General features: G+C 38.8%; 1 long non-coding RNA gene across 1 annotated transcript; it reads right to left on the reverse strand.

Moving 5' to 3' along the window:
• Positions 1 to 1,733: 1,733 nt before the first annotated feature.
• On the reverse strand, positions 1,734 to 6,144 carry LOC123962424. Its single transcript, XR_006822935.1, has 2 exons — positions 6,101 to 6,144; positions 1,734 to 2,580 (listed from the first exon to the last, which is right to left on the reverse strand). It is a non-coding gene; the product is annotated as an uncharacterized LOC123962424 (long non-coding RNA).
• Between the last annotated feature and the right edge of the window lie 7,790 nt (positions 6,145 to 13,934).

Consider the following 13,934-nt stretch of genomic DNA (forward strand, 5'->3'; position numbering starts at 1 on the left):
AGAACTGTAACTATCACAAGTGCCCCAGGAACAGCGTTTGGCCATATCTAAGTCGAAGAAGAACCTAGAAAATGACTCCTTTGCATAAGAATCAATGGAGCACTGCCATGAAAGTGTCAAACCTCTGTTAGACCCTATACTGCACTGTGATTGGCCAACTTGTATTTTCAGGGCGTGACTTAGCGAAAGTTAAATTATGAGCATGTTAGCATGCTGACTTTACCATTTAGCTCAAAGCACAGAGCACTGTTAGTGTGACTTTAGACTTTTAGTCTTGTTAGTTGGGGTGGGGAGTGTTCTTGTCCTCTGAGGACAATGTGGGGAGAATACTGAGTAGTTTCCTCTGTGAACCGGATTTCTGGGTCATCCTTGACGGAAAGCAGAGTCATGGGAGGCATAGTGGCAGTGCCTGTCCTGCTTTGTTTTCCAAATTTGAAAGCATGTCTGTTTAATACATTTAATACATCATACAGTTTAATGTTTAATGACTGTCAAGGACACAATCCAATCACAGGAAAGTCCTGTAACATTTAAAACATAAAATTCTAATGTTGTGGTTAACAGCTGAGCCAGTGAATTAAAACAACTCATCACCAAAGTCAAACAGAGTCTAACAGAGAATGTGCTACAGTCCTTTTTTCTTTTGCCTTGAGGGAAATACCGAAGACTGTGTGATAACTGTGTTATCAGTTAGTCGACCCAAAAAATACAGATTTTCACAAATGAGACAGCAGAATGGAGTAGAGATGAGACACGAATGACAGGGATCTTCATGATGGAGAATTATAAAATATATAAATTGGACACAGTCAACTAAACAAACTCACCCTTGAACACACCATTCTTCCCTTACTAACTCCATAAAAAGCTTTAAATAATTATAATAAATAAAAACAATTAGGGATGCACAATTTGTAATAAAAGTCATATTGCGATTATTGTGGGCAATCTTGCAATTTGCCATTGAGATTCGATCAAATTGGAACAAATGGTACTATGAGTCTACTTGCTTGAATATCAAGAAAATGCACAAAATACTGACGTTTCTAAATGTGTGTTTGTCAAGTTGAACTTGAAGCTAAACAATAAACAATATTTCTAACAATAAGTTTAGTAAAACAGAACAAGGTGAGCACGTTGCTCTCAGGAGGAGGTGGCTAGAAGGAGCACATGTTGGCACACTGGCATCCTACTGAATGTCCACTGCAGAGGCCCTATCTACAACCTGGAACTAGTGTAAATGAGTGTATTAGCAATATTATAACATTAAATAAAAAGTATAATGTTCAGTTAATAGTATACTGTTAGTATAATGTTAATATATTAATTACTGAATTCTTCTGTCTGACCGCTTCAGCTGCCGATGACGCATCTGTCTATGTCACACACTACTATGTTTTGAACAATTAGCGGCAGGGCGGGGAGGGGGCTTACAGTAGGTTGTTGTCTATAACGTTACTTGCACACTGCTCATAAGTAATTTTTCAGGTTCAAATAGGCCTATAGTTTTGAGAAGTGATTTAAGAGATGCAGCCTCATATCTTCGGACTGGGAGTTCCAAAGCTGAGGGGCCCTAACGGCAAAAGTGGAGAAAAGTTCACATAAAATCATATATCAGTGCCATTTGGAATGTTTTTTGGTATGGTTTCTGTTGGCATTTGTTACAGTATAGCCAAGCGTAGCCAGGAATAAAGGGATTGGACCCAAACGCAGAACACCCAGGCAGAGCAGGATCAGTTTATGGTATTTTATTAAATGAAACAACAACTGAGAGTAAGCTTACAGAGAGTGGTGGCAGGCCAGAATCCAAAACAAGTAGCAGAAAACAAACAATCCAAAGAGAACAGGCAAATAATCCAAAATCAAAGAATGCAAAGCAATATAGGCAACAGGTTATTCAAAAAGAGCACAGAAGAAGGGGTGGGACCCTTGACAAACACACAAAGATGATCTGACCAAAGGATAAAGAACACACCGACACTATATACACACAAGAGAGGTGATTAACAAGACACAGGTAGGAATAAACACAGGTGGGGCCAAATCAGGGTCGACCAAACAATCAAACAGGAAATAAAGTGACCGGAAACAAGAGGAGAGGTAGTAAGGAAAATAAAACATCATTTAGTTGCATTATAAAGATACTTTTCGCTAAATAGCCAAAGTTAGATGTAACTTACCAGTCTAGAAAAAACATTGCGAGTTCAACATCAAACCACATCTCTTTACTCACCAAGAGCTGTCTCCAGCTCTTGGCATGGAAAAGCATGCCAAAATTTACTCTTGTTTTGCTTCTTTTAATATATCTTCTTCTTTGCTGCAGAACGTGGTTTCTTGCCAAGACTGGGTGGTTGGGATGGTGATAAAGGTCACTTGCCAAGAACTTCACCGAACTTCACCCATTTGTTTCTGTGACATGCTAAAGTTACTTACATTCAACATGTGTGACAAGTCCTCTAGGCGGCTCTACTTCTTTGTCCTCTTTTATTGGACTGAGGGCAGACTGGACGCTGCAGTGACAATTACAACACAGGATGTGCAGGAGCTAGCGGGTTAGCACGCTAACTTCAGTAGATATGCCTGCAAGACAATACATAGACATCTTTGACATGATGTCAAAACTGTTATTTCTTCACATTCTGTTAGTAATGTTAATATTTTACTGTAAAGTTCTGGCCACATTCTGAATGCAATGAATTACAATAAGCTAACTGCGACAATATAAAAGCATGAATGACCTTCGCGAGATCAGGCTGAGTGAGAAAAGACCTGAATTTCGAGATGTTCCCCAAATGATAATAATCTGAGGCTTTGCAAACTAGTCCAATACTGATGTTCTTGTTTGCATTGGACGTCTTTTATTTGTTGAACTCTCTTAACCCCCCGATTACAACATTCCAGTAAACATTTCTGAAAGTCTTAAACTTCATAAGGGACTTCATCCTTTGCTGTATCCAAGCCTGGATTTGTTTTTATGTGATCTAAACCTCATGTATATATAAACACTTATGTATGTACTGTAGGAATAAACTTATTCTATTGATACACAAACAGTCTAATATTTACTTCAACTAGCACAGATGGCATGCAGTAGACAACAGAGTGAGTCAATCACACACAATAAGAGCAAGAATGAAGGAAAAGGAGGATTGTAATTAGGTAAAAGACCATGCTGGAGTGCTCTATGTGCCATTATCAGCAAAGTGGTTCCAAATTCAGACACGTCTATTTCTGTTTGCCCTTCAACTCTCTCAACAGGGCATCACAGGGAAGGATAAGTCATCATTGATTCTGTATAATGTGCAAATACAATTAAGCAGGAATTTAAAGTATGTTGTTTTGTGTTTTGGGTAGCAGAGGATATGATGCATCCAATAAGTAATGGATGATACCATCTAAATATCAACAAATACTATAAACTTCTGATTTATAGTAACATGTCACATTTTGAATTATAGTACCCTGATTGATTTCTGCCCTGTGGCCTCTGTGGAAATTTGTCAAAGCCCCTACTGAGTAACCTCAGGGACATACATACAGGGGTTTCTAAAGGAAAATAATCATCAATTTGTTGACCCCTGCATATTGTGTTTACTATTTTGTTTTGTCCTGGACTGTGTCCATAGTTTCATGGTTCTTCTCTGAGCTGCTGCAGCAGGAAGATAATGTATGTCTCCAAAGAGAGACAGGACTCTGTTTAGCCACCAAATGAAAATTTAGATTAAAGCTGAAATTCACTTACTGGCAAGGTCTGTTATTTCTTTGGAGGCTGGCCAAAAGAAAGATTCGATAATAGATGAACTGGTATTCTTGTTTACTTTAAATTTTAAATTTTTTATAAAGATTTACTTCTTGCATTTGTAGAATTAAAAGTGAATGGAAGCCATCTCTGTCTGCATTGGTGGTAGCATAAACATTGCACACACCAGCCTGTGTGTATGTATCTGTATAATTGTGTGGGATGTATAGACCCGTCTGTTTCCTTAAGATAGTCACTACAAGAATATAAACAAAAGTGTCGGTCCATCTGAAATCTATATTTGAGTGTCAAACATACACACAGGCTTAAAATGTACGTGATTGTTATGGACCGTTATATTTATTAATTAATATCTTACTTTCTTCAAAAGAATGTCCAGAAACTGTACGCTTAGTCACTGACAGAAATAATCACACAGACATTTTACTGAGTCTCAGAAAAGCAAACAAATAAGGGGGTAGAGAGGGACATGCAAAGAAAGGACAAGTATCTTTAAATAATCAAACATAACAGTTTGTGATCTACTCAATAGTCCAGTTGCCTCCTTGCCAAATTAAGGGACAGGATCAGTGTGGGGCCTGGATTATCCCCCAGTGGGTTGATGTTATTGGGTCACTGATTGTGGATTCAAAGAAACAGCAGTGAGAACATTGCTGTCTACTCTCCTGATAGATGATAAGTCGTGTCGGTGCCTCCGAGTTTCCCATAAGCTCTGATTGCAGGGAAAGCATGCACACACAGGAACCACCACATGCACGCACTTCTGCACAGAAATCTCACCCACACGTCTTTCGAATTTCCACTTGGATAATATATCTTCATATAAATAACTCAGCTTCATTTTACTGTTTATACTGGATGTAACTTTCTCATCAGTACTGGATACGTATCCTTTTCAAATGTCTCACGTCGGCTGTTTGATGGAGGATTTTCAAACATGGATCATAACCATGAGCACAAAATTATACTTGAACAACCTCAGATCAGGGATCAGGTGTTCCCAAAATAATTTTTTTCTCACAATTAGCTTTAGAGATCAAGGTTCTGTTTCTTCCTATTTTGATGATGTAAGAGTTTCTTTGTTCAATGGAAACCTTTCCATCTTCAAACAGCCTCAGCTTCTTGAATAATACTGACTGCGGCAGCGGTTTCAAAGCATTTTCCAGGAACAGTGGTACGATCACACAGAGAACAACATGATTGTACCTCAAAACAGATGTCTGGGAAGATAAAAGCAAAAATAACAGTACCTACACAGAAGAGAATATGGCTTTCTTATAGTACGGTACTAAATGTGGCAGTAGGTTCAGTACTATTTATCAGACAAATCTGAAAGTGTAGTTAGTATGTCAGTAAATGAGATTATGTTTACCACTTGGTCGATGCCCTTATGAACTACATCTGACATAAGATAAACCTTTCAGAGAGATATCTAAATGATATATTATTTAAAGGGGCTATATGTAAGTATTTGATTTTAATAAATCAAATTGTCTTTGCCTTATTGTCAGTGGGCTCAAAACTCACTCAGAAATGAAGCACACGCCTGTTTTCTCCGTTGCTTGCATCAGCCACTATTCTGCTTTTAATGTGAGGTCTCCGGGTCGGATTCAGCTCTGTGCGCGCTCCCGAGTCTCTCTCAGACTACAGCGACAACACAGCAGCTCACGACATGCAGTCCACTAACACCATGAAACAACTGGCTCACAGCAAAACACAGGTTCCATGTAAGGATACAAAACAACAATAAAGGTTTATGTGCTGAAGCCCATCACACAAACAGGTTCAGATGATGTCGAGTAAGAACAAAGTGAGCATTAGTAAAGCTGGAGAAACACAGAGAAAGTCCCGGGCTAACGCCTAGATGTTGAAATGTTATCCGGTGTAAAGTTATATAACGTTAGCTTTCCACATTACTTCACCATCTAACGCGACCCATGTTACTATCATGTGTACCACTGTTGATTTAGCCTGCAGAGAGGATGTAACGGTAAAAAGCAAATGTGGAGCGGTGCGTTTACTAAAGGTAGCCTATAGTGATGCAGCCAGGAGCAGCCAGCTAACGCTACGATAGCTCGGACCTGCCGCTGTTTTCTTCGTAACATTCAGTTTATGTTTATTGTGGTTTTACCAATACTCAGGTACACAGCTTCTCCACCTCTCAGTCGCTGTAACTTACGTGACCCACATAACATAAAACACTGCAACAAAACGGTCACAACAACACAGAGGAAGGAAGAGCCATCCACTAACACTAGTTACAGTAAAGTTACTTACTGCAGTCTAACTGTTATAAAGTGTGACACAGTGTCGTTATAATATTCAGTCCAGCTCACTAACCGTTTCATTATCATCCAGTACATGTAGCTGTGCTGACATTGCTGAGCCTCCGGAGACAGATTCACAGATAGTAAAGATAGTTACTGAAAGCAGCAGGCGAGCTAACGCTGTAGCACGTCGGCTAAATGCAGTAAATGTACCGTGATCATGTAACGAGCATGGATTAGTTCAACCTGCAGCTGATAAAAATATTACTGTAACGTTGCAGTGGGAATTTACCTGAGTTTCCAGCTGTTCTCCATGCCTGTCTATAGCTGCTGTCACTCTGCCTTTTTTCGGGAGGATTATGCCGATATGCGGCTCGCTGCGCTGAATGAAGTAACGTTACGAAGCCGGCGTCGATCCGCCTCTGAGACGGGCACGTTGAAATAACAGAGCCTGAACATGTCTGAGTGAAAAGCCACAGCCTGCATGCTGGTGTTTCTGCATTGATTGCAGGATTTCTGTATGACAGTGGTTGTTTTTTGGATTATGCTCGCTCATGACTTCAAGCGAGCATGTGTACGAGCACACACCTGGTTGCAATCTTAGAACCGCACCGCTAGTGGCCGCTGGAAACTACATAATGCCCCTTTAAGTGAAGTACTGTGTGTGAACACATCTACAATTTGGTAATATCGCATTGCTCATTTCATCTCTGGCTTTAATGTGGCCTCTGTATATAATATACACACAATAATCTTCCTAAATACACACTGGAGCTTTAACTCTTAATATGTAGCTAAATCTATACAGTGGACAATGATGAACTACAAGAGAACAGACTGAGCGATCTTATATTAAAGAATCATTAGGTAATGATTAGTTTGTGAATATTTGTGGATCGATCATACTGACCACTTTCTCACTTTCATTCCTGATTAACTCTGAACCAGTAAGTGAATGGCACAAAACTATTAATGACTCATTCATTACTAATTACTTAATTACTTAAACATTGGTTGCTCTTTATGTACGGTTGGTGTTATCATGTAGCTAACATTAGCATTTGGCTAGGGTAACAGTAGCATGACATCAGTTATTGCATTTAACAAGCCTCATGTAGGCTGTATCTGATTTACCTTCAACCGACTGAGCATCCGTTTCCATGTCTTCCACCAAGGCAGTAGCTGTGTCTTTCATTGTTGCTGTATTTCTTCCCTGGTAACTACTCAAAATGTTGTGTCCCTTATTGTAAAGTGTTACCAAAAAAAAGCAATAATCCTTAGTGATGCATGACATGGATATGACACCGGTCCAATAATTGATAATTGCTTACTTTTCATGGCCGATACCGATTGAATGACCAATAATTTCTTCACATTTTTGTAAATTAAAATGTTTAAACGGGTCAGGGGCTGACTGTAGTGTTTAGTATCAGGTTGCAGGCTTTGCCTGCTCTGCTCTGTGTCAGGTCCTGCACACACATGTGTGGACACACACACAGCAGCCAGCAGAGAGAGAGGCCGTGGTGGAGAAAGTGAAGTCAAGTGAATGTAACTCCATTCTACTCCAACTGACCACAGTTACTGTAAGTAGTGCAATTAAACCTTTGCGAATAAAAATACAATACTTTATTAATACATCTGTTCAACAAGCAAGAACATGTGGAAAGCATTATTTTAATCTGCTCTGTCCACAGTCTCTATGTTTTATATAAGCACAGCTAACATTAGCTTGGCAATTAGCCAAATGTTATAAACAAGCTAAATTGAAAGCTGTCTGTCTGTAGTCTAACTTCATGTTTGCCAAATTTAGGGTTGGGACCCGAAATGGGTCGCAGATTTCTCTTTCAGGTCTTAAGCTGAAAAAGTTTGGAAAGCAGTCTAACTGTTCATCTTATTATGCCGCTTGGCTTAGAATTTGGCACATTGTTACCAGCAGTGAATCACAGCAGAGAGAGAGAGCTGAGGAGGAAGAGGACAGGAGGAAGGACTGATGCCATATTGCAGTAGAGGTGTCTTGTTCTGTAACTGTGAAAAACATCCAGACCGTCAATGACCTGTGTGTTTGGCTCTCACTGCCTGCACTGTCAGACGCAGCAATCTGATGTCATGAACCTGACAACAGCAGGTACACATGTTAAAGAATTGTTTGATTCTTTAACATTTCATTTTCTGGTATTATTCCAATAATGAAAATATGGCCAATATCAGCCGATAGTTTATCGGATCAATACTCATCGTGCATCCCTAATATTCATATTAGAACTGCATAATTATATATAAAAACTGACATATGATTCAGTCCCACACTCTACCATTTGCTTTTTTTCATGTCCCGTCCTATTCTCGAGATGAATAATGAAATCGACTCCCATCCCACTGGAATCCCACAGAAATCCCATGACCCACAGGATTCCAAAAGAAATGTCAGCCTGCAGTGTGTATGTGTGTGGGGCTGTAACCAGACTGTAATTCATAGAGAGTCAGACACCGCAGGACAACAGCTAGGTATATACAGGCTGGCTACTAGCTAAATTCTACAAACTTTTTTTTCTCGCCCCAGACAAACTCCGAAATAATAAACTTCAATGCAGTGTTGTTTGAATAATACAGTGTCTTGGGGCTCACCTCAAACCAGCATCTTGTCTCTTTTACCGGAAGGTGTGCACACATACAGTATACACACATGTGGATGCTAAGTTTCTTCTTTTGTTTTTATTTTGTGGTACACTAGTACAATGAATGCTGCCTTCATCCCACCAAGTGTAATTAAATACAGAAAGTATGAGCTTGCCTGTGACAATATTTGGGGAGGTCAAATTTCTCTGTGGTTTTGCAGATATTTGGTTACAAATAAATAAATGAATAAAAAGTTTTAGACAAATTGAAATTAGATGAAAAGTCAGGGAGCAATCTACATAATTACAATGAGATGGGGGGAAATGACTGTCTACACCAAATACACCAATTCAAATAGTTGAGACATTTCATTTAAACCACAAAAAGTCAACCTCATGGTGGAGGTAAAGGAAATGTCAGGGGCTCAAAATCATTCATATAAAGTGTCTGGAAAGCATGAAAATCTGTACAAAACATTTTGTAGATTTTATTTTACTGGATGGTTTCATCAGCTGGTGGCACTAGATTAAAGTCAGGGGATCACCAAAATCGGTACAATTCATCTTCTGGGGGCCATGAATGTCTGTCAAACATCCAATGGCAACCTGTTCTATAGTTGCTGAGATATTTCGGTCTGCACCAAAGTTTTGGATCAACAGAAAGACCAACACAGATTCACATTGCCTTCCCCAGAGCCACGCTGCTAGCATTGATTAAATAGATTTCTTAATGTAGAGCAGTGTATTATGTAGGACAATTATGTTGTGACATTTGCTGTAATAATGACTTCTGCTTCTTCCCATCCACTTTAGTGAATGAATCATTCATAGTGTTAATGTTAAAGCCTCAAAATGAATATTGTTTTGAGAAAAGGCATACAAAAATACAAACATATTATGTAGGCTATTATATGTTGTAATTTTTTATTTTATTAGTGTGTACTAAATAGTACAACACAATACTAATTATATATTTTAAGTTATCTAATGAAGCCATGGATTGTACAAGAAATCATAAGGCATTGAAATGTAGAGAGTGTCTTTAAACGTTTCACTAATGACCCAGGGGTCTTGCATAAAATGGGATCCAACTGTCCATGTCAGAGCAGAACAGCCGGTCACTACAAAGGACCCGTGGATCTGAAGGCCGTGACCAGCTAAGGAAATGGTCTTGAACATCTACTGAACCATTAGGTTCAGCATGCCTATTTCTGTTTGAACAAATTATCTACAGCACTAGAAGGTGTGCTAAGAGAAACATAAAATCTCTGTGTTCTTGTTTCTGTGGATAAAGGAGTGATTTCCTATCCAAGTAACAATATTACCATTGACAATATTGACCTGTTTAAACGTCCCCATTACGTCCCCATATCTGATCATTTCGGCAATGTTGTTAGTTTAGAATCACGTCTAAGTAGGTTTGATATCAACAACGCTGTACAACAAAATGAGAGCTATCCTTATCTCGTTATGATAACACAGTAAAATAATTTTGCTTTTCAACAACTGAAGCACAATTATTGTAAAATGACTTGAGGTCAAAATCATCTAACAATATCTATCTATCTATGAGAAGGTTTGAGGCACAGGCTTAATGCTTTTTATAACACGATTTGCATTTTTTCTACAGTGGCTTCAGATACAAGCAGTTACTGAATGAAGTCCTGTGATAAATATCATCTCTGTGAGGGTGATAATGCAGTTTTTGTTGAGATTGTGTAACAGAAGTGTTCATAAATTTCTGTGTTCATGTTTGATATGTTTCATAATTCTTTTTCTTCTCATTCCAAAACAGCCTCCACTCTTGTAAAGTTTTCCACAAGATTTTGTCACCTCACTCCTCTACTCTGTCTCCTAGAAATGAGATATATGTATTACTAAATCGTCTTCTACTGATGTTGTGGTGACAAACGTAATTGCTGCCTGAATTTTGTTCAGAGGAAATGTGTTCACAGGGAGGGGAAATGGACGACACACAGGACTTTGACACCAGAGATTCCCATCGAGACACCTGTCTGTGTTTAGGCAACAAAACTACTTTGGTAAGTGTTAGCTTAAGATCATGGTTTCAGTTGAATGTTAATAAACACATTTTGTCTTAATGTCTCATGACCACAATGTTTCCCTAACCTTAACCAAGTTTTGTGAGTGCATAAACATAACCATAAAAAACCTAAAACCTAAAAATGCAGAAGAAATCTCAAGTATCAACATTTTTGCAACCTGCCAACCTGATACATTAATTATTTTTTTGTCATTGTGTTAATTAAAACATGGTCTGGACAACATTATGTATTAGTCTTCAATAGAAGTAAAAACTAAAAAATTTGATTTTGCAACACACAGATGAGCGTTGAAATTCATTTCTTGTTTCTTGCCTTGGGTTCAGTCCTTTTTGAGTTTAAGGCCAGTTTCTCTCACTGAGCCTTGGATCAATGCTTATGTTTTATCCTGGTTGGGATGTAAAAGTTTTTAAGACATCCAGGCCTTTATATCTAAAGCACTTGCCTAAAAATCTATAGTTAAAAAGTGAGTCAATCGGGGCCCGGTGTCAGACACGGCCGCATAGAGTATCATCATCATAGCTGTGGAAAGAAATCCCATGCCTTCTGGTGATACTGCCCAGGTGTAGAATGTACAAATTAAAAAGTAACAGTCCTAAATTTGATTCTTGTGGTACCACACAGGCAAATTTTTGCAGGTGGCAGGACAGGAGTGTAAACAGAAAGGGCCAAGGGACCATCCCTGCACAACACACTGCCAGGCACCAAGCCCTGCAGTCTCAGTCCGATAGTTCACAATACAAGACACCAGGGGAGCTTTTACCTGTACTGCAGGCATAAATAAAAGAACATGACTCTTAAAGTGCTACTCAGCTCTTTTCTCACCTGCTCCTCTGTGAATGCCAATGTGACGTATAGAGTTGTTGGGGAGAGCCAGTCTCTGAAGCCCCTCTTAAGAGGAGTGGTGATTATTATGCCTCTTATATTAAAGGTGAGGAAAGTGGCTTAAAGCAAAAGCAGCTGCACTGAAGTTTTTATTATTACATCTACATTTGTTCAGGTTGCATAACCAATGTGTACTTGTTACGGATTTTCACGATTATAAACCTGAATGCCATGTTTACTGAAGCACTGATTTACCATCAGACCAACAGCCAAAGCAGAGCATGCAAACATACATATAAACTTACATAACTAATGTATTATAGTTGGCCTCTGCGGAGGTCCTGTTAATTGTTATAACTTCATCCATAACCTAAACAGATAATTAAATGCTTTGTTTGACGTGACCTTGGAATGACTTCTGTTGTCCAGGAGACAAACAGATTTGTGCTTTTATGAATACAATAAAGAAAACCATAATCCTTTGATTTATTATTTTTTTTCCAATAAACAATTTCTCAGTTGCTCCTTCTTGATGTCAGTCTATGTCAGAAGCACAGTATATTTCACATACAGAGCACAATGAACTGATGGGGTATTATAACACATGAGGTATTCATGAGATAAGCCAGACAGACTCAGACGTAATGTTCAACTTTTAGAAATTTAGAGGACACAATGAGCTTTACTGACGCATTCCATCAACTTAAAGATTTAGACATGTGATAATAAAAAGTACATTAAAAAGAGGGATCTGAGGGGGATTTGACAACATTTAAAAAGGTTGAGAATTCCACTCTGAAAGCTAGAATTGGACTTTATTCAGGTTAAATACTTCAATTAAAATGTGTAATGGAGATGTTTTTATCCTTTGAAGTTTATGATAAATTTACAGCATGCAAGGAATTTATTCTTCCATTCTGTTTTTTAAAAGAAGAAACTCCATAACAAGACTCTTTATCCTCAAGGATCAAAAACTATCAGATTCTGTGGCGCTCTTACAGAACCTTGAGCCCGTGAGTAAAAGGGAAACATCACGGAAATGATTCAGACTGACTGCTCTGGCTACTGGAGACACAACATGCATTCCCATGATTCCCAGGCCCAGACACACTGTCCACAGTTGAGGATGGTGAGTCTTTATGTTCTGAAGCTGATGAGACAAACCAAGCCTGGAGCTGTAGTAATAACCCAGGACATATCCAGTGAACATCTTCAAAAACAGGAGATCAAGGTAAATGTGGTTCAGACCACCGTAAAGGGAGACATCCGTTCTTTTGTCTGTGAACCCCCAGGACAATACAAGACCACGGAGTCGATGGGAGGGATATAAATAAGACACATAACAGGGCTCCCATGGGAGGAGGCTGGTTAGCTGGTCAGCCTGTGTTTCTGAGGGTTAGATTAACAGAGACTTACAGCAAAACTTTTGAAAACTTAATTATACCACTACGCTAGCTCACCGGCTTGCAGGAAATTTTAGGAAGGGGATTCCAGTTTGCACCAATCACTTAAAGGGACAGCGGAAATGAAACACAAATAGAATAAAGATAATTATCCTCACTATCAGCACATGGATCAGATGAGCTGAATAGCTGCCGGATACCCATAGCTAGTTGGCAATCATGTGCTTTTGCAATGGAAACTGTAATAAACATTGTTATGACTCACTGGGATACTGAGGTGGCGTTGCGAAAGATACTGAATCAAAGAACTGCTAGACAAGTGTGCAACAGTGAAGACTGGAAGGAAGCTATTGAGAAAGACCAAAAAACAGAAAAAAACACGCAGGCTCCATCCCCTTCCACTCAAATGTGTTTTCCTATTGTTAATTCATGTGGATATTTAACTGTCACTGTGCAGAATGATGCATGTGCAGAGTTTTAAACTAAAGGCTGTTTTCAAATGAATCTGCTGAAGGGGGAAATTTCCCCTGTACTTATTTTTAAATCTGAGTTATAGACATGACCATGAGCATGAGCTAGTTTGGAAGCTAATCGTAGTCCCAAAAACTGAACAACTGCATGTGGAAACCTGAAACATCTGGTGCACATACATTATGTTATGTTATGTTTAAAACATATCTTCCGATGAGATATAGCCATGAGATAAATTCTGGTGGTATTTGCAGACATTTAGCAATGTCCACCTCTGAGATTTCTGCTTCCACATCAAAAAACTGTGGGGGAATGGAATTTTGTTTGTGGTCAAATAAAATAATAATTTATTAATCATCAAAACCAGTTTCTTGCAGTTTGAAATTTGACTTGAAATGGCAGACACTAAACTGGTGATTTTTTGAGCAGATCACTTCATAAGATAAACATTTTTAGTCAACAGTTCATCACTGCACAAGGCCTTGCTCTGCAGACGGCAACATTCCAGTGTGTTAGTCAGTGCATGCAGT

Source organism: Micropterus dolomieu, linkage group LG22 (genome assembly GCF_021292245.1).
Source record: "Micropterus dolomieu isolate WLL.071019.BEF.003 ecotype Adirondacks linkage group LG22, ASM2129224v1, whole genome shotgun sequence".
NCBI classification, from domain to species: domain Eukaryota; kingdom Metazoa; phylum Chordata; class Actinopteri; order Centrarchiformes; family Centrarchidae; genus Micropterus; species Micropterus dolomieu.